The following is an 18772-nucleotide window of genomic DNA, read 5'->3' on the forward strand; positions in this document are numbered from 1 at the left end:
CAGATGAAGAATACATTTTTATTTATATCAGAAAATTATTGATTTTGTTATATTTCATTACAAATACATAGATAGTTCAACTCACAAGGGGCAAGATTACATATGCGGCATAAATGTCAGCGCAACTGCTGAAACCCATGTCGCCTGTAAATTCACCTCGCACATTGGGTGAATCATATAAACGGCGCCGGCAGATGCTACACTGCTGTAAGTCGGAAAAACTGTTGAGGTTCAGAAATGTGCGCAAATACACATTTCTGGCATCACCAGTGACTTACGCCAGTATATGATCTGCTAGCGCGTAAGTAAAAAAAAAAGAAAAAGTTGAAAACACATGTAAAAATCTAACCCGGCTACAAAAAATTAAACAGACACGTCAAACCCCCTATATCCGCCATCCCCTCACATCGCAACTACTAATAAAAGTTATTAACCCCTAATCTGCCATCCTCCACATCACAAACTACCTAATAAACCTAGTAATCTCTAAACCACCATCCCCACATCGCAAAGTACCTAATTATTACACTAATTACCTCTAATTCGCCAACAACCACAACGCAAACAACTAATGAATCTATTAACCCTTAATCAGCCAACCACCCACAAAGCAAAGTTTCTAAAAAAAATAAAAATCCATAAACCGCCAACCCCCCAAATTATTATTAACCTAATAACTAAGCCAAATCAGCCAATAGGATGTAAGCAGCACTCAATCTATTGGCTGATTTGAAATTTTCAGCCAATAGGAATGCAAGGTACCCCAATATAAAAGGGGTACCTTGCATTTAATCTTCAGTGTGCGGTAGACAATCGAATAAAGTGGACCACCACATTGCCGTAGACCGCTCCGCGCATCAGACGAATGCTCTGCTCCTCCGTAAAGAAGATGGCCCCGCAATGTGTGAAGATGGAGCTGCCTGGAAGAAAACCTTCACCTCCTGGAAGAAGATGCATCACCGGACTTCATCAATGGTGAGTATCTATTTTGGGGTTAGTGTTAGTTTTATTTTTTTTAGATTAGGGCTTTTTTTTATTTTTATGGGCAATAAAAGAGCTGAATGGCCTTTTAAGGGCAATGCCCATACAAATGCCACTTTAGGGGCAATGGGTAGATTAGGTTTTGTTTAGTTTGGTGTTTTTTATTTTGGGGGGTTGTAATTTTAGGGGGTACTTTGTATTTATTTTGGAAAAAGAGCTAGTATCTTTAGGGCAATGTCCTACAAAAGGCCCTTTTATTCTCAGATTAGTTTTTCATTTTATTTTGGGGTGGCTTTTCTTAAAGGGGTATTAGATTATGAATAACTTTTTTATTTTGGATAATTTATGCCTACATTACGAGTTTTGCGTTAGAGGCTATGCGGTGCTAACAAGCAGTTTTGTCTCACTGCTCACTTACCTGCAGCACTGGTATTACGAGTTTTCAGAAACCCGTCGTTAAAAGACAAGAAGTGCGCGTTGAGCAAAATTTTGCTCATTACCGCACTCCAATACCAGCGCTGCTTAAGTCAGCGGTAAGCTGGTCGTACGTACTCATGCACGATTTCCCCATAGGAATCAACGGGGAGAGCCGGCTGAGAAAAAGTCTAACACCTGCAAAAAAGCAGGGTAAAACTCCTTAACGCAGCCCCATTGATTCCTATGGGGAAATAAAATTTATGTCTACACCTAACACCCTAACATGAACCCCGAGTCTAAACACCCCTAATCTTACACTTATTAACCCCTAATCTGCCACCCACGACATCGCTGACACCTACATTATACTTATTAACCCCTAATCTGCTGCTCCGGACACTGCTGCCACCTACATTATATGTATTAACCCCTAATCTGCCGCCCCCAATGTCGCCGCCACTATATTAGTTATTAACCCCTAAACCTAAGTCTAACCCTTACCCTAACACCCCTTAACTTAAATATAATTACAATAAATCTAAAAAAATATTACTATCATTAACTAAATTATTCCTATTTAAAACTAAATACTTACCTATAAAATAAACCCTAAGCTAGCTACAATATAACTAATAGTTACATTGTATCTATCTTAGGGTTTATTTTTATTTTACAGGCAAGTTTGTATTTATTTTAACTAGGTAGAATAGTTACTAAATAGCTAAATTAACTATTTAATAACTACCTAGCTAAAATAAATACAAAAGTACCTGTAAAATAAAACCTAACCTAAGTTACACTAACACCTAACACTACACTATAATTAAATAAATTAAATACAATTACCTAAATTAAATTAAATTAGCTAAAGTACAAAACAAACAAACACTAAATTACAGAAAATAATAAACAAATTACAGATATTCAAACTAATTACACCTAATCTAATAGCCCTATTAAAATAAAAAAGCCCCCCCCAAAATAAAAAAAAACCCTAGCCTAAACTAAACTACCAATAGCCCTTAAAAGGGCCTTTTGCAGGGCATTGCCCCAAAGTAATCAGCTCTTTAACCTGTAAAAAAAAATACAAACAACCCCCCCAACAGTAAAACCCACTGTTATTAACTATTTAGTAACTATTCTACCTACACCCTGTTACAAATTATTATGCCAATGATATATTTCTCATTTACCTAAATAATTGATGTAAACAACAGTCAGCATAATTCTCATGCTATCAACTATTAATGATAACAGTATTTTTTTTTCAAAATAAAAAACTTACAATGCACTGTTCCAAATTATTACGCACAGAAAGTTTCAAACCACTTTATAGGTTGTAAAGAACTGAAAATTGTCATTTGTTGTGTTTGCAGCATATTTACTGAAATCAAAAGCTATTTCAATCAAACTTTGAACAACATTTTAGCTTTTTAAACATTTTAACAGGTCACGTCACATTTTAACATAGGACCCCTTATTTGATAGCAGCTTCACAAGTCTTGAATCCATTGAACTTGTGAGTTTTTGGACAGTTTCTGCTTGAATTTGTTTGCAAGATGTCAGAATAGCCTCCCAGAGCTGCTGTTTGGATGTAAACTGCCTCCCACCCTCATAGATCTTTTGATTGAGGATGCTCCAAAGGTTCTCAATAGGATTGAGGTCAGGGTAGGATGGAGGCCACACCATGACTTTCTGTCCTTTTATCCCCATAGCAGCCATTGATGCAGAGGTATTCTTTGCAGCATGAGATGGTGCATTGTCATGCATGAAGATGATTTTATTACGGAAAGCATAGATCTTCCTTCTGTACCAGGGAAGGAAGTGGTCAGTCAGGAACTCCAGTAGATATGCAAAACAAATATAATTCCCTCTGTAGAGAATAGATCAAACTTTGGGGAATAATATCAAATCTACTACGGTCTTAAATATATTAAAATATTTAAAATATTTAATTAATAAACAGATCTAATATATTAAAATGTTTATTTGATGAATAATTCCAAAATAATAATTAATATTCAAAATCTGCATTCATTCCCAACTATAGTTGCTCTTTCAGCCGTTTCACACACTCCCTAAAACAAATGCAGTCTAAATGATTATATAAAAACAATAACAATAAATAAATGCAAGCTTGAATTCGTATCGAAACCAAAAGGTGCAATATATTTCTAAAAGGACTTAAAGATAATAATATCTGTTCCTGATGAAAAGTTTATGATAAAAGTTTATGCTCAGTATAATTTTGACAGGTCCGCTACAGCAAGGTAAAGTGCCAGGTCTTAGCCTCTTTAAAAACTGATTATCCCAAGTGACAACAGCCGTCGGACTTTTTTCACCGGCGCTGTATTTGATTTGCAAAAGAGTTAGTCTGTAAGGCTTCAATACTTTACGGAAATCTCTGTTACGATCCTGTGTATTTTAAGGCTATCCGCCTTCTTACCGTGACTCCACTTGTATCTCAGCCGCTCTGCTACAAACAATCGACCGCACACCGGCGGCTTCCAAGACTCCTACGTCTATTACGAGGTGTAGGAAGACCTCTAGTCCTGGTTCTGTTACCGCTCTTCAGTACTTACACAGTACGCGGTGAAAGATTATCCTCCAGTCTTCGTCTATCGAATAGACTAATAGCAGAAAAGGCAGTTTTGTGTAGTGACAGGGTGAATCCTCTACGCGTTTCAACCCGTGTGGGTCTTTGTCAAGACAAAAGTTTTTAAAGAGGCTAAGACCTGGCACTTTACCTTGCTGTAGCGGACCTGTCAAAATTATACTGAGCATAAACTTTTATCATAAACTTATCATCAGGAACAGATATTATTATCTTTAAGTCCTTTTAAAAATATATTGCACCTTTTGGTTTCGATACGAATTCAAGCTTGCATTTATTTATTGTTATTGTTTTTATATAATCATTTAGACTGTATTTGTTTTAGGGAGTGTGTGAAACGGCTGAAAGAGCAACTATAGTTGGGAATGAATGCAGATTTTGAATATTAATTATTATTTTGGAATTATTCATCAAATAAACATTTTAATATATTAGATCTGTTTATTAATTAAATATTTTAAATATTTTAATATATTTAAGACCGTAGTAGATTTGATATTATTCCCCAAAGTTTGATCTATTCTCTACAGAGGGAATTATATTTGTTTTGCATATCTACTGAATCTCCTGCTTTAAGCGCCCACTGTTTTATAATAAATTTGTCATTTAAATTGTTACTATCCAGGAAGGGGATAGTTTCACAGTGAGGCTTTGGAGATTAGATTCAGTGCTTCACCCACACTACTGTTTTAAATCAGTCAGGAACTCCACATACTTTGCAGAGGTCCTCTTTACACCTTAGGGGACTCTAAAGGGGCCGACCAGCTCTCTTCCCATGATTCCGGCCCAAAAAATGACTCCACCACTGCCTTGCTGACGTTGCAGCTTTGTTGGAACAGGGTGGCCGTCCACCAACCATCTACTACTCCATCCATCTGGACCATCCAGGGTTGCACGGCACTCATCAGTGAACAGGACTGTTTGAAAATTAGTCTTTATGTATTTTTCTGCCCAATGCAGCTGTTTCTGCTTGTGAGCATTGGTTAGTGGTGGCCGAATGGAAGGTTTATGCACAGTTGCAAGACTCTGGAGGACTCTACACCTTGATGTCCGTGGGACTCCAGAGGCACCAGCAGCTTCAAATATCTGTTTGCTGCTATGTAATGGTATTTTAGCAGCTGCTCTCTGGATCCGATGCATGGATCTGGCAGAAATCTTCCTCAATGTGCCTTTATCTGCACAAACCCGTCTGTGCTCTGAATCAGCCACAAATCTCTTAATAGTGTGATGATCACGCTTAAGTTTTCGTGAAATATCTAATGTTTTCATACCTCATCCAAGGCATTGAACTATTTCACTCTTTTCGGCAGCAGAGAGATCCTTTTTCTTCCCCATATTGCTTGAAAATGGTGCTCTGCTTAATAATGTGGAACACTCTCCTTTAGTAGTTTTACCTTTAATTGGGCTCACCTGGCAATCTAATTATCACAGGTGTACGAGATTGTTTTCAGTGATCAAAAGAGCCCTGAGACACAATGCCATCCATGAGTTAAACTGAAAAAAACAAAAATTAATCTTTGTGACACTGAAATAGAATTTGCATAATAATTTGGAACAGGGTGTAGTTAAAATAAATACAAACTTGCCTGTAAAATAAAAATAAACCCTAAGCTAGCTACAATGTAACTATTAGTTCTATTGTAGCTAGCTTAGTGTTTACTTTATAGGTAAGTATTTAGTTTTAAATAGGAATAATTTAGTTAATGATAGTAATATTTATTTAGATTTATTGCAATTATATTTAAGTTAGGGGGTGTTAGGGTTAGACTTAGATGTAGGGGTTAATACATTTAGTATAGTGGTGGCGACGTTTGGGGCGGCAGATTAGGGGTTAATAAATATAAAGTAGGTGGCGGCGGTGTCCGGAGCGGCAGATTAGGGGTTAAAATTTTTATTATAGTGTTTGCAATGCGGGAGGGCCTCGGTTTAGGGGCTAATAGGTAGTTTATGGGTGTTAGTGTACTTTTTAGCACTTTAGTTATGAGTTTTATGTTACGGCGTTGTACCATAAAACTCCTAACTACTGACTTTTAAATGCGTTAGTACTTTTGACGGGGTAGTGTGTACCGCTCACTTTTTGGCCTCCCAGGACAGACTCGTAATACCAGTGCTATGGAAGTCCCATAGAAAAAAGACTTTATGAAGTTTACGTAAGTTGTTTTGCGGTAAGGCCAAAGAAGTGTGCGGTGACCCTAAACCTTCAAGACTCGTAATACCAGCTGGCGTAAAAAAGCAGTGTTAGGACCTCTTAACGCTGCTTTTTTACCCTAACGCACAACTTGTAATCTATCCGTTAGTTTGTTATTTTCTGTAATGTTAGCTTTTTATTTTTTTGTAATCTTAGGTTTTTTTATTTTGATGTAATCTTATTTTTTTTTTTATTTTACTGTAATGTTAGGATTTTTTATTTTACTGTAAAGTTAGGATTTTTTATTTTACTATAATGTTAGGATTTTTTATTTTAATGTAAAGTAAAGGATTTTTTTTATTTTGGGTAATGTTAGTTTTTTTAAAGTAATTTATGTTTTTTTATTTTGGGTAATTTTTAATTAATTTTTAAGGTAGATAGTATTTTGTTATGTTAGTGTATTTTAATTGGGGTTAATTTAGGGGGTGTTAGTTTAGGGGGCTTAGTTATTAGGTTAATACTTTGCGATGTGGGGGTTGGCAGTTTAGGGGTTAATAGGTTAATTAGGTACTTTGCGTTGTGAGCTGTTGGTGGTTCAGAGGTTAATTAGGTACTATGTGTTGTGGGGGGTTGGTGGATTAGAGGTTAATAGGTAATTAGGTACTTTGCGTTGTGGGGGGTTGGCGGATTATGGGTTAATACTTTTATTAGGTACTTTGTGATGTGTGGGTTGGAGGTTTAGGGGTTAATACTTTTATTAGATACTTTGTGATGTAGAGGTTGGTGGATTAGGGGTTAATTATTTTATTATTGTTTGTGATGTGGGGGATGGCGGTTTAGAGGTTAATATTGTGCATGCATTAGGTTTCCAGGGAGTTACGATACTTTCATAGTCAGCGCAAGGCCATATGGCACTTTTTGTAGCTAGAGTGCTGATTGGAGAACAATTCAAACCAATATCTCACAGAAAAAAAAATACTTTTGAAGAGTTCATCTTCATTACAACTGATGAATGAAACTCAATCTAAAATATAAAACACATTCTGTATCTGATTTTATAAAGGGTAGAGTTTACCATCACTTTAAGTAAAATGGAAGCCAAAATCACTGTTTTAATATAGGCACATTTATAAATTTACATGTAGAGTTCTATAAACCAAGTATAATGTGGTCATTTATAAATGTTCATACTGTGACAAGAACTGATTTATAACCTAATTTTGTACTTACGAAACAGGTGAACAACATTTCAAGCATGAGTGAACTCCTTTACTGTTATCATGGTCATCATTTATAGAGCCAACCAATTCTGCAGTGCAAATTGGGACTAAAGATTCAGAAGAGGGTGTCTAAATAAAATATGTAACAAACAAGTGTATGCCAATAAACTAGCAGCATCTATCTATATATCTATCTATTTATCTGAATGCAATATATGGTAATTGTATAAATTAAACATGTCTATAGAGATAGTATTACACATTACATGTCATATCTTAGTTAAATGGACACGAGTCAATTTGAGATTGTATTGTTGTATAAAATGTTTAATGTATATATTTATTTAACCATTTTTTTCTTGTAATGTAGCTCTGAATATAATGGTTTTTTTGTGAAACTAGACTAAACATTTTACATACATGCTGTGATTGCTGTCCATAATTTGTCTCAGAGGAGACAAGATAAGGAAACTGCAAAACAATTCAGTTTTTGTAAAAAAAATAATTACAGTGATAAAACTTTATCTACTTCAGCAACAAGTCTGAATGAGTTTAGTCATTTAAAAACAACCACAGCAAAGAAGGTATTAATATATTGTGAAAGTTTTACCACTTAGCTGGTATGTTACTTTATTGCAAGACTAAATTTAAAGGTGCATATACTAGACAAACATAACAAGTCTGAATGAACAAATGTGGTGGTACTATCCAATATAATAGTTATGTGTTTTGTTTTAAATTATTCTACAAAACTGACAAGATTACTTTGTCAAACGTTTTGCTGAACACACTATTAGTACTATATTCATTATTGCTCGATTTGAATCAGACATAAATGTAATTCTTTTTTCGTAATCTAGAAGACTTACAATTCGTTTGTTTTTGTTTTTAAAAGATATAAAAGACTGCTTCATTGTTGTAATAAAAAAGCATGAAAATGTGGGTTATAGTTAACAGAAATCATTGCAATATGTATTATTGATAATTGTAAAAGGATTTGTGCAGGGTCCATTACTTCCTGTCACAGCCCCACAAGGGGGCAGTGGTCTCTACAAGAATGCAAAGGAGTAGCTTTCCCTTTGAAGTGGTTGCTAGGAGACACCTGCACTAACTCCGGTCAGTTTCATGCCCATGCTCAGCAAAGACATTGTGCTGCAAACATCAGGTGAAAATAGAACTTAAGTGAAGAATAACTAAAACCTAACGCCTGCACGCTAACCCGACAGGGTGATATACAGAACAATGTAATTTTTATTGTAAATACATATTTATATATATATATATATATATATATATATACATATTTATATATATATTTATACCTAAACCTGCATATCTAATCATATAGATATATATTTTACATTAACACTAACAAACACACACATATATATTTATATATTTAGTAATAAAAATTATTATTTTTCTATGTGAAGAACATAGGAATGTAAAATATGCATAACGTGATTCAGGTTTAACATGGTGTCGGGTTAGCCCACATGAAGAATTGCTAATCTCAATGCTCGTTATTAAAATATTACATATAAAATATTAAAAAATATTAATAAAAAATGCTAAATAATCCATAGAATATATATATATATATACAGGGAGTGCAGAATTATTAGGCAAATTAGTATTTTGACCACATCATCCTCTTTATGCATGTTGTCTTACTCCAAGCTGTATAGGCTCGAAAGCCTACTACCAATTAAGCATATTAGGTGATGTGCATCTCTGTAATGAGAAGGGGTGTGGTCTAATGACATCAACACCCTATATCAAGTGTGCATAATTATTAGGCAACTTCCTTTCCTTTGGAAAAATGGGTCAAAAGAAGGACTTGACAGGCTCAGAAAAGTCAAAAATAGTGAGATATCTTTCAGAGGGATGCAGCACTCTTAAAATTGCAAAGCTTCTGAAGCGTGATCATTGAACAATCAAGCGTTTCATTCAAAATAGTCAACAGGGTCGCAAGAAGCGTGTGGAAAAACCAAGGCGCAAAATAACTGCCCATAAACTGAGAAAAGTCAAGCGTGCAGCTGCCAAGATGCCACTTGCCACCAGTTTGGCCATATTTCAGAGCTGCAACATCACTAGAGTGCCCAAAAGCACAAGGTGTGCAATACTCAGAGACATGGCCAAGGTAAGAAAGGCTGAAAGACAACCACCACTGAACAAGACACACAAGCTGAAACGTCAAGACTGGGCCAAGAAATATCTCAAGACTGATTTTTCTAAGGTTTTATGGACTGATGAAATGAGAGTGAGTCTTGATGGGCCAGATGTATGGGCCCGTGGCTGGATTGGTAAAGGGCAGAGAGCTCCAGTCCGACTCAGACGCCAGCAAGGTGGAGGTGGAGTACTGGTTTGGGCTGGTATCATCAAAGATGAGCTTGTGGGGCCTTTTCGGGTTGTGGATGGAGTCAAGCTCAACTCCCAGTCCTACTGCCAGTTTCTGGAAGACACCTTCTTCAAGCAGTGGTACAGGAAGAAGTCTGCATCCTTCAAGAAAAACATGATTTTCATGCAGGACAATGCTCCATCACACGCGTCCAAGTACTCCACAGCGTGGCTGGCAAGAAAGGGTATAAAAGAAGAAAATCTAATGACATGGCCTCCTTGTTCACCTGATCTGAACCCCATTGAGAACCTGTGGTCCATCATCAAATGTGAGATTTACAAGGAGGGAAAACAGTACACCTCTCTGAACAGTGTCTGTGAGGCTGTGGTTGCTGCTGCACGCAATGTTGATGGTGAACAGATCAAAACACTGACAGAATCCATGGATGGCAGGCTTTTGAGTGTCCTTGCAAAGAAAGGTGGCTATATTGGTCACTGATTTGTTTTTGTTTTGTTTTTGAATGTCAGAAATGTATATTTGTGAATGTTGAGATGTTATATTGGTTTCACTGGTAAAAATAAATAATTGAAATGGGTATATATTTGATTTTTGTTAAGTTGCCTAATAATTATGCACAGTAATAGTCACCTGCACACACAGATATCCCCCTAAAATAGCTATAACTAAAAACAAACTAAAAACTACTTCCAAAACTATTCAGCTTTGATATTAATGAGTTTTTTGGGTTCATTGAGAACATGGTTGTTGTTCAATAATAAAATTAATCCTCAAAAATACAACTTGCCTAATAATTCTGCACTCCCTGTATATATATATATATATATATGTATTACAGTATCTATAATAATTTTTAATAATATTTTTTTTAAAGATTTAAAATTTATTATTTCAATAACACGATGTAAGAAGTAAATCACGTGTGCTAAGCCGATTTCGCAATTTAGGTCTAACGCAATGATGAGTCAGTGCACATGAAGAATTGCTAACCTCAATGCACATTATTGAAATATTACATATAAAATATTAATAAAAATGATTATACATACTGTATAAAATATATTTATATTCTATTAATATTTTAAAAAAATTACAATAATAATAATTTGTAATAGTTTTTATTAATATTTTTGAATATTTTACATGTAATTTTTCAATATCGTGCATTAAGGATAGCAATTCGTCATATGCGCTAACCTGACACCACGTTAGACTTAAATTGTGAAACCCAAATCGCGTTATGCATATTTTACATTCCTATGTTCTTCTCATAGAAATGTTTTTATTTGTATAATTAAATATATATTTATTTATATATGTGATAGTGATACTGTAAAATACGCTCAATATTTCCGACGTGCGCAAAAACCCGAAATCGTTCTTACGCAACATTTAGCGTGCCACTTGGAAAAAGCTAACTTTAAACAAGAGAAAGGGGCATACTTGAAAACAGAAATAATGTTTTTTTCTGTCTCGATGATAAACTTTTGACTACCATGTCCCCATAAGTTTTAGGTTCCTACTTCTTGCGACTCAGCTTTATTTGAAGTCCCAGCTGCGCTCTCGCTTTTATGAACATTTGGCTTTTTCTCAGACAATCCACAACATAATAATTTATTGCTTTTCTATCCATACTGCTGAGTTGAAACTTGTATCACTATTTTGGAACATCAACAAAGCATGTTTATTCCTTAATAACTCTGAGTTGTTATACATTAATGAAAAGACCTTTGGGTGTACTTATAATTTGAGTCTTTTGTTTATTTCCACTAAGTTGTATAAGAAGAATTTTTAGAATCATGGCGTTGTTCAATTGTAGCTATTCAGTCAGTAACTGGAATTTTAGTATTTAGTACAGAATGGAGGCACGGTGCCTTTTTAAGAGTTAAAGGGACGTTGCAAAGCAAACAATTACATGTTCAAAATTGTAAGTTCATGTCATTTTTGCACAACTGACAATAGATAACTATGGGCCAGATTACGAGTGGAGCGATAACAGTTATGCAAGCGATAAGGGGTTTATCGTGGGTGTTTGAGCTCGTTGGGTTTAGCGCTCGTAATACAAGTTGCTTGAGTGCAATCCCGATTTATGCTAGAATGATTACCCCATCCTCAGAGCTCTGGTTAACTGTTTAAATAAACAAAAAACACATCAAAATACATTACAAAGTACACTTACACTCATAACAACACCATCTAATAAAGATTATTAAAAAAAAAAAAAAAGATTCCACACAAAAGTTATAAGGGCTTATAGATATGAGGTCTCAGGTGTAAAAAAAAAAAAGTCAGGCAAAGGGCTTTAACATAGACATACATACATATACACGTCTAAAGATGGATATGTATGTGTGTGTGTGTGTATATATAATGTGTAATATATGTATATATATATATATATATTTATATCTTCTGTATGCATATATATATATATATATATATGTTTATATATGTTTATATATGTATTTATGAATTTATATGTGTATATAATGTATGATATATATTGTATTTACATATGTACACATATATTTTTAAAGGGACAGTTAACACCAGAATTTTTGTTGTTTAAAAAGGTTATATTAATATACTTTGTACCTCTGTGATTACCTTGTATCTAAGCCTATGTAAACTGCCCCTTGTTTCAGTTCTTTTGACAGACTTGCATTTCAGCCAATCAGTGCTCACTCGAGGATAACTTCACGTCCATGAGCTCAATGTTATCTATATGAAACACATGAACTAATGCCCTCTAGTGGTCAAAATGCATTCAGATTAGAGGCAGTCTTCAAGGTCTAAGAAATTAGCATATGAACCTCCTAGGTGTAGCTTTCAATTAAGAATACTAACGGCTAGATTTGGAGTTTTGTCGGTAACGAGCCGAAAAACTAACGCCCGCGCTTTACTGGCCGCACCATAAAACTAACTCTGGTATCGAGAGTCCACATAAAGGCTGCGTTAGGCTCCAAAAAAGGAGCGTAGAGCATTTTTAACCCAGCTTCAACTCTCGATACCAGAGTTGCTTACGGACGCGGCCAGCCTCAAAAACGTGCTCGTGCACGATTCCCCCATAGGAAACAATGGGGCTGTTTGAGCTGAAAAAAAACCTAACACCTGCAAAAAAGCCGCGTTCAGCTCCTAACGCAGCCCCATTGTTTGCTATGCGGTAACCCTTCCTACGTCTGCACTTAACACTCTAACATGTACCCCGAGTCTAAACACCCCTAACCTTACACTTATTAACCCCTAATCTGCCACCCCCGCTATCGCTGACCCCTGCATATTATTATTAACCCCTAATCTGCCGCTCCGTAAACCGCCGCTACTTACATTATCCCTATGTACCCCTAATCTGCTGCCCTAACATCGCCGACCCCTATATTATATTTATTAACCCCTAATCTGCCCCCCACAACGTCGCCTCCACCTGCCTACACTTATTAACCCCTAATCTGCCGAGCGGACCTGAGCGCTACTATAATAAAGTTATTAACCCCTAATCCGCCTCACTAACCCTATCATAAATAGTATTAACCCCTAATCTGCCCTCCCTAACATCGCCGACACCTAACTTCAATTATTAACCCCTAATCTGCCGACCGGAGCTCACCGCTATTCTAATAAATGGATTAACCCCTAAAGCTAAGTCTAACCCTAATACTAACACCCCCCTAAGTTAAATATAATTTAAATCTAACGAAATAAATTAACTCTTATTAAATAAATTATTCCTATTTAAAGATAAATACTTACCTGTAAAATAAATCCTAATATAGCTACAATATAAATTATATTTATATTATAGCTATTTTAGGATTTATATTTATTTGACAGGTAACTTTGTATTTATTTTAACCAGGTACAATAGCTATTAAATAGTTAAGAACTATTTAATAGCTAAAATAGTTAAAATAATTACAAATTTACCTGTAAAATAAATCCTAACCTAAGTTACAAATAAACCTAACACTGGACTATCAATAAATTAATTAAATAAACTACCTACAATTAACCTAACACTACACTATCAATAAATTAATTAAATACAATTGCTACAAATAAATACAATTAAATAAACTAGCTAAAGTACAAAAAAAAAAAATAACTAAGTTACAAAAAATAAAAAAATATTTACAAACATAAGAAAAATATTACAACAATTTTAAACTAATTACACCTACTCTAAGCCCCCTAATAAAATAACAAAGACCCCCCAAAATAAAAAAAATGCCCTACCCTATTCTAAATTACTACAGTTCAAAGCTCTTTTACCTTACCAGCCCTGAACAGGGCCCTTTGCGGGGCATGCCCCAAAGAATTCAGCTCTTTTGCCTGTAAAAAAAAACATACAATACCCCCCCCCCCAACATTACAACCCACCACCCACATACCCCTAATCTAACCCAAACCCCCCTTAAATAAACCTAACACTAAGCCCCTGAAGATCTTCCTACCTTATCTTCACCCTGCCAGGTTCACCGATCCGTCCTGAAGAGCTCCTCCGATGTCCTGATCCAAGCCCAAGCGGGGGGCTGAAGAGGTCCATGATCCGGCTGAAGTCTTCATCCAAGCGGGAGCTGAAGAGGTCCATGATCCGGATGAAGTCTTCATCCAAGCGGGAGCTGAAGAGGTCCATGATCCGGATGAAGTCTTCTATCAACGGCATCTTCAATCTTCTTTCTTCCGGATCCATCTTGCAGACCTCCGACGCGGAACATCCTCTTCTCCCGACGCCTACTAGCCGAATGACGGTTCCTTTAAGGGACGTCATCCAAGATGGTGTCCCTCGAATTCCGATTGGCTGATAGGATTTTATCAGCCAATCGGAATTAAGGTAGGAATATTCTGATTGGCTGATGGAATCAGCCAATCAGAATCAAGTTCAATCCGATTGGCTGATCCAATCAGCCAATCGGATTGAGCTCGCATTCTATTGGCTGTTCCGATCAGCCAATAGAATTCCGATTGGCTGATAGAATCCTATCAGCCAATCGGAATTCAAGGGACGCCATTTTGGATGAAGTCCCTTAAAGGAACCGTCATTCTTCAGTTGGACGTCGCCGGAAGAAGATGGGTCCGCGGTGGAGGTCTTCAGGATGGAGCCCGTCGTCATCGGATGAAGATAGAAGATGCCGCTTGGATCAAGATGGTTGCCGGTCCAGATCACCTCTTCTTCCCGGATAGGATGAAGACTTTGGAGCCTCTTCTGGACCTCTTCAGGCACCGGATGATGGATCGCCAACCCCCGCTTGGGTTGGATGAAGATTTTGGAGCCAGGACGGATCGGTGATACCTGGTGAGGTGAAGACAAGGTAGGATGATCTTCAGGGGCTTAGTGTTAGGTTTATTTAAGGGGGGTTTGGGTTAGATTAGGGGTATGTGGGTGGTGGGTTGTAATGTTGGGGGGGGTATTGTATGTTTTTTTTTTACAGGCAAAAGAGCTGAACTTCTTGGGGCATGCCCCGCAAAGGGCCCTGTTCAGGGCTGGTAAGGTAAAAGAGCTTTTAACTTTAGTAATTTAGAATAGGGTAGGGCATTTTTTATTTTGGGGGGCTTTGTTGTTTTATTAGGGGGCTTAGAGTAGGTGTAATTAGTTTACAATTGTTGTAATATTTTTCTTATGTTTGTAGATATCTTTTTTATTTTTTGTAACTTAGTTCTTTTTTATTTTTTGTACTTTAGCAAGTTTATTTAATTGTATTTATTTGTAGGAATTGTATTTAATTAATTTATTGATAGTGTAGTGTTAGGTTAATTGTAGGTAATTGTAGGTAGTTTATTTAATTAATTTATTGATAGTATAGTGTTAGTTTTAATTGTAACTTAGGTTAGGATTTCTTTTACAGGTAAATTTGTAATTATTTTAACTATTTTAGCTATTAAATAGTTCTTAACTATTTAATAGCTATTGTACCTGGTTAAAATAAATACAAAGTTACCTGTAAAATAAATATAAATCCTAAAATAGCTATAATATAAATATAATTTATATTGTAGCTATATTAGGATTTATTTTACAGGTAAGTATTTATCTTTAAATAGGAATAATTTATTTAATAAGAGTTAATTTATTTCGTTAGATTTAAATTATATTTAACTTAGGGGGGTGTTAGTATTAGGGTTAGACTTAGCTTTAGGGGTTAATCCATTTATTAGAATAGCGGTGAGCTCCGGTCGGAAGATTAGGGGTTAATAATTGAAGTTAGGTGTCGGCGATGTTAGGGAGGGCAGATTAGGGGTTAATACTATTTATTATAGGGTTAGTGAGGCGGATTAGGGGTTAATAACTTTATTATAGTAGCGCTCAGGTCCGCTCGGCAGATTAGGGGTTAATAAGTGTAGGCAGGTGGAGGCGACGTTGTGGGGGGCAGATTAGGGGTTAATAAATATAATATAGGGGTCGGCGGTGTTAGGGGCAGCAGATTAGGGGTACATAGGGATAATGTAGCTGGCGGCGGCGTGCGGACGGCAGATTAGGGGTTAATAAGTGTAGGTAGCTGGCGGCGACGTTGTGGGGGGCAGATTAGGGGTTAATAAATATAATACAGGGGTCGGCGGTGTTAGGGGCAGCAGATTAGGGGTACATAAGGATAACGTAGGTGGCGGTCGGCAGATTAGGGGTTAAAAAAATTTAATCGAGTGGCGGCGATGTGGGGGGACCTCGGTTTAGGGGTACATAGGTAGTTTATGGGTGTTAGTGTACTTTAGAGTACAGTAGTTAAGAGCTTTATAAACCGGCGTTAGCCCAGAAAGCTCTTAACTACTGACTTTTTTCCTGCGGCTGGAGTTTTGTCGTTAGATGTCTAACGCTCACTTCAGAAACGACTCTAAATACTGGAGTTAGGAAGATCCCATTGAAAAGATAGGATACGCAATTGACGTAAGGGGATCTGCGGTATGGAAAAGTCGCGGCTGAAAAGTGAGCGTTAGACCCTATTTTGAGTGACTCTAAATACCGGCGGTAGCCTAAAACCAGCGTTAGGAGCCTCTAACGCTGGTTTTCACGGCTACCGCCAAACTCCAAATCTAGGTCTAAGAGAACAAAGCAAAATTGGTGATAAAAGTAAATTGGGAAGTTGTTTAAAATTACATTCCCTATTTAAATCATGAACTTTTTTTGGACTTTGTTACGGTTGCCTCCAGGCTGGCTGGAAGTTGGACCGTAGAAAAGGATGCTCCTAGCGCTCACCAAAGGAGCAGCAGCACCGTAGACACTCTAACTGCTGCGTAGCCACCATAAGTAATGCAGACTCTATGAACCACCGCTGCTGGGCTGGTATCTCGCCGTCTGCTCTGCGCCCTGGACCTACGACCAGGCTCCAGTAGGTGAACCTCTTCCTTCTGTAGCAATCCCTGTAGCTAAGGGAGTATGAAAAACATAGCAATCCCTGTAGTGATATAAGCTGTATCCTACAAACATGAGTCAAAGCTTCAAGTTAGAGGGTCAACATAGGTCTGAAGTGCTGGAGCACACAGCCTGCTTTTTATTGAGGTTACATGCAAACAGGACACTCTCAGGGGGAGGCATAAAATCCCCCATCACACATTTGATATTAGATAGAGAGACACTCCCTTTGACAGGCCACAACATTACTTCAGCAGATAACATTTTACACACAATAAAACAATGCAGTCCACCTTATCACTACTAGAAGTCTGATTAGACAATGGGAATGTTTTATCACTAAACTTAATTAGAGCTGATCCCAGCAAACTTGTATTTAGAATGCTTCTTGAAGCTGAACAAAGTTATCTCTGTAGTTCTGACCGAAGGGTCTGTCACATAGCACTTAATGGCACACAATGAAACTGAACCAAGTGGGAGAAAGCCAGGGACAAGTCATTTCACAGGTCTGGGGACATAGTCTTAAAGGGGCATTGTTCACCAAAGTCACAATATGTCCCCAGACGGTTCTTAAAGGGCCATACACACCCAATAAAAGTTAATATGTTTTCAGGGGCACAATCTTCCAGGGGCCATAGTCATGTGGAAGGAGGCTGGCAAATAGGCTTCTCCAAAATCCAGGGAAGCAGGGCAATTTTCCATTTAAAGGGCCAGTTACAAATAGCAGTTTGTAACAGACTTGGCTGTCCCTTTAATAAAGTGTTATACTGTGCATTTACTGTGAATATGTCACATACCAATGTACTGCACATAGCAAAATATGTTCTAAGTATTTTTAGATAGCTATTCCTATATATATATATATATATATATATATATATATATATATATATATATATATATATATATATACAGGGAGTGCAGAATTATTAGGCAAATGAGTATTTTGACCACATCATCCTCTTTATGCATGTTGTCTTACTCCAAGCTGTATAAGCTCGAAAGCCTACTACCAATTAAGCATATTAGGTGATGTGCATCTCTGTAATGAGAAGGGGTGTGGTCTAATGACATCAACAACCTATATCAGGTGTGCATAATTATTAGGCAACTTCCTTTCCTTTGGCAAAATGGGTCAAAAGAAGGACTTGACAGGCTCAGAAAAGTAAAAAATAGTGAGATATCTTGCAGAGGGATGCAGCACTCTTAAAATTGCAAAGCTTCTGAAGCGTGATCATCGAACAATCAAGCGTTTCATTCAAAATAGTCAACAGGGTCACAAGAAGCGTTTGGAAAAACCAAGGCGCAAAATAACTGCCTATGAACTGAGAAAAGTCAAGCGTGCAGCTGCCAAGATGCCACTTGCCACCAGTTTGGCCATATTTCAGAGCTGCAACATCACTGGAGTGCCCAAAAGCACAAGGTGTGCAATACTCAGAGACATGGCCAAGGTAAGAAAGGCTGAAAGACGACCACCACTGAACAAGACACACAAGCTGAAACGTCAAGACTGGGCCAAGAAATATCTCAAGACTGATTTTTCTAAGGTTTTATGGACTGATGAAATGAGAGTGAGTCTTGATGGGCCAGATGGATGGGCCCGTGGCTGGATTGGTAAAGGGCAGAGAGCTCCAGTCCGACTCAGACGACAGCAAGGTGGAGGTGGAGTATTGGTTTGGGCTGGTATCATCAAAGATGAGCTTGTGGGGCC

At 37.0% G+C, this 18772-nt stretch overlaps 1 protein-coding gene across 1 annotated transcript in view; it reads right to left on the reverse strand.

Moving 5' to 3' along the window:
- The window catches only part of LOC128658245 (sushi domain-containing protein 4), a 399617-nt gene that overhangs the window by 162756 nt on the left and 218089 nt on the right, over positions 1–18772 (reverse strand). The window lies entirely within an intron of this gene.

Source organism: Bombina bombina, chromosome 4 (genome assembly GCF_027579735.1).
Source record: "Bombina bombina isolate aBomBom1 chromosome 4, aBomBom1.pri, whole genome shotgun sequence".
Taxonomy (NCBI): Eukaryota; Metazoa; Chordata; class Amphibia; order Anura; family Bombinatoridae; genus Bombina; species Bombina bombina.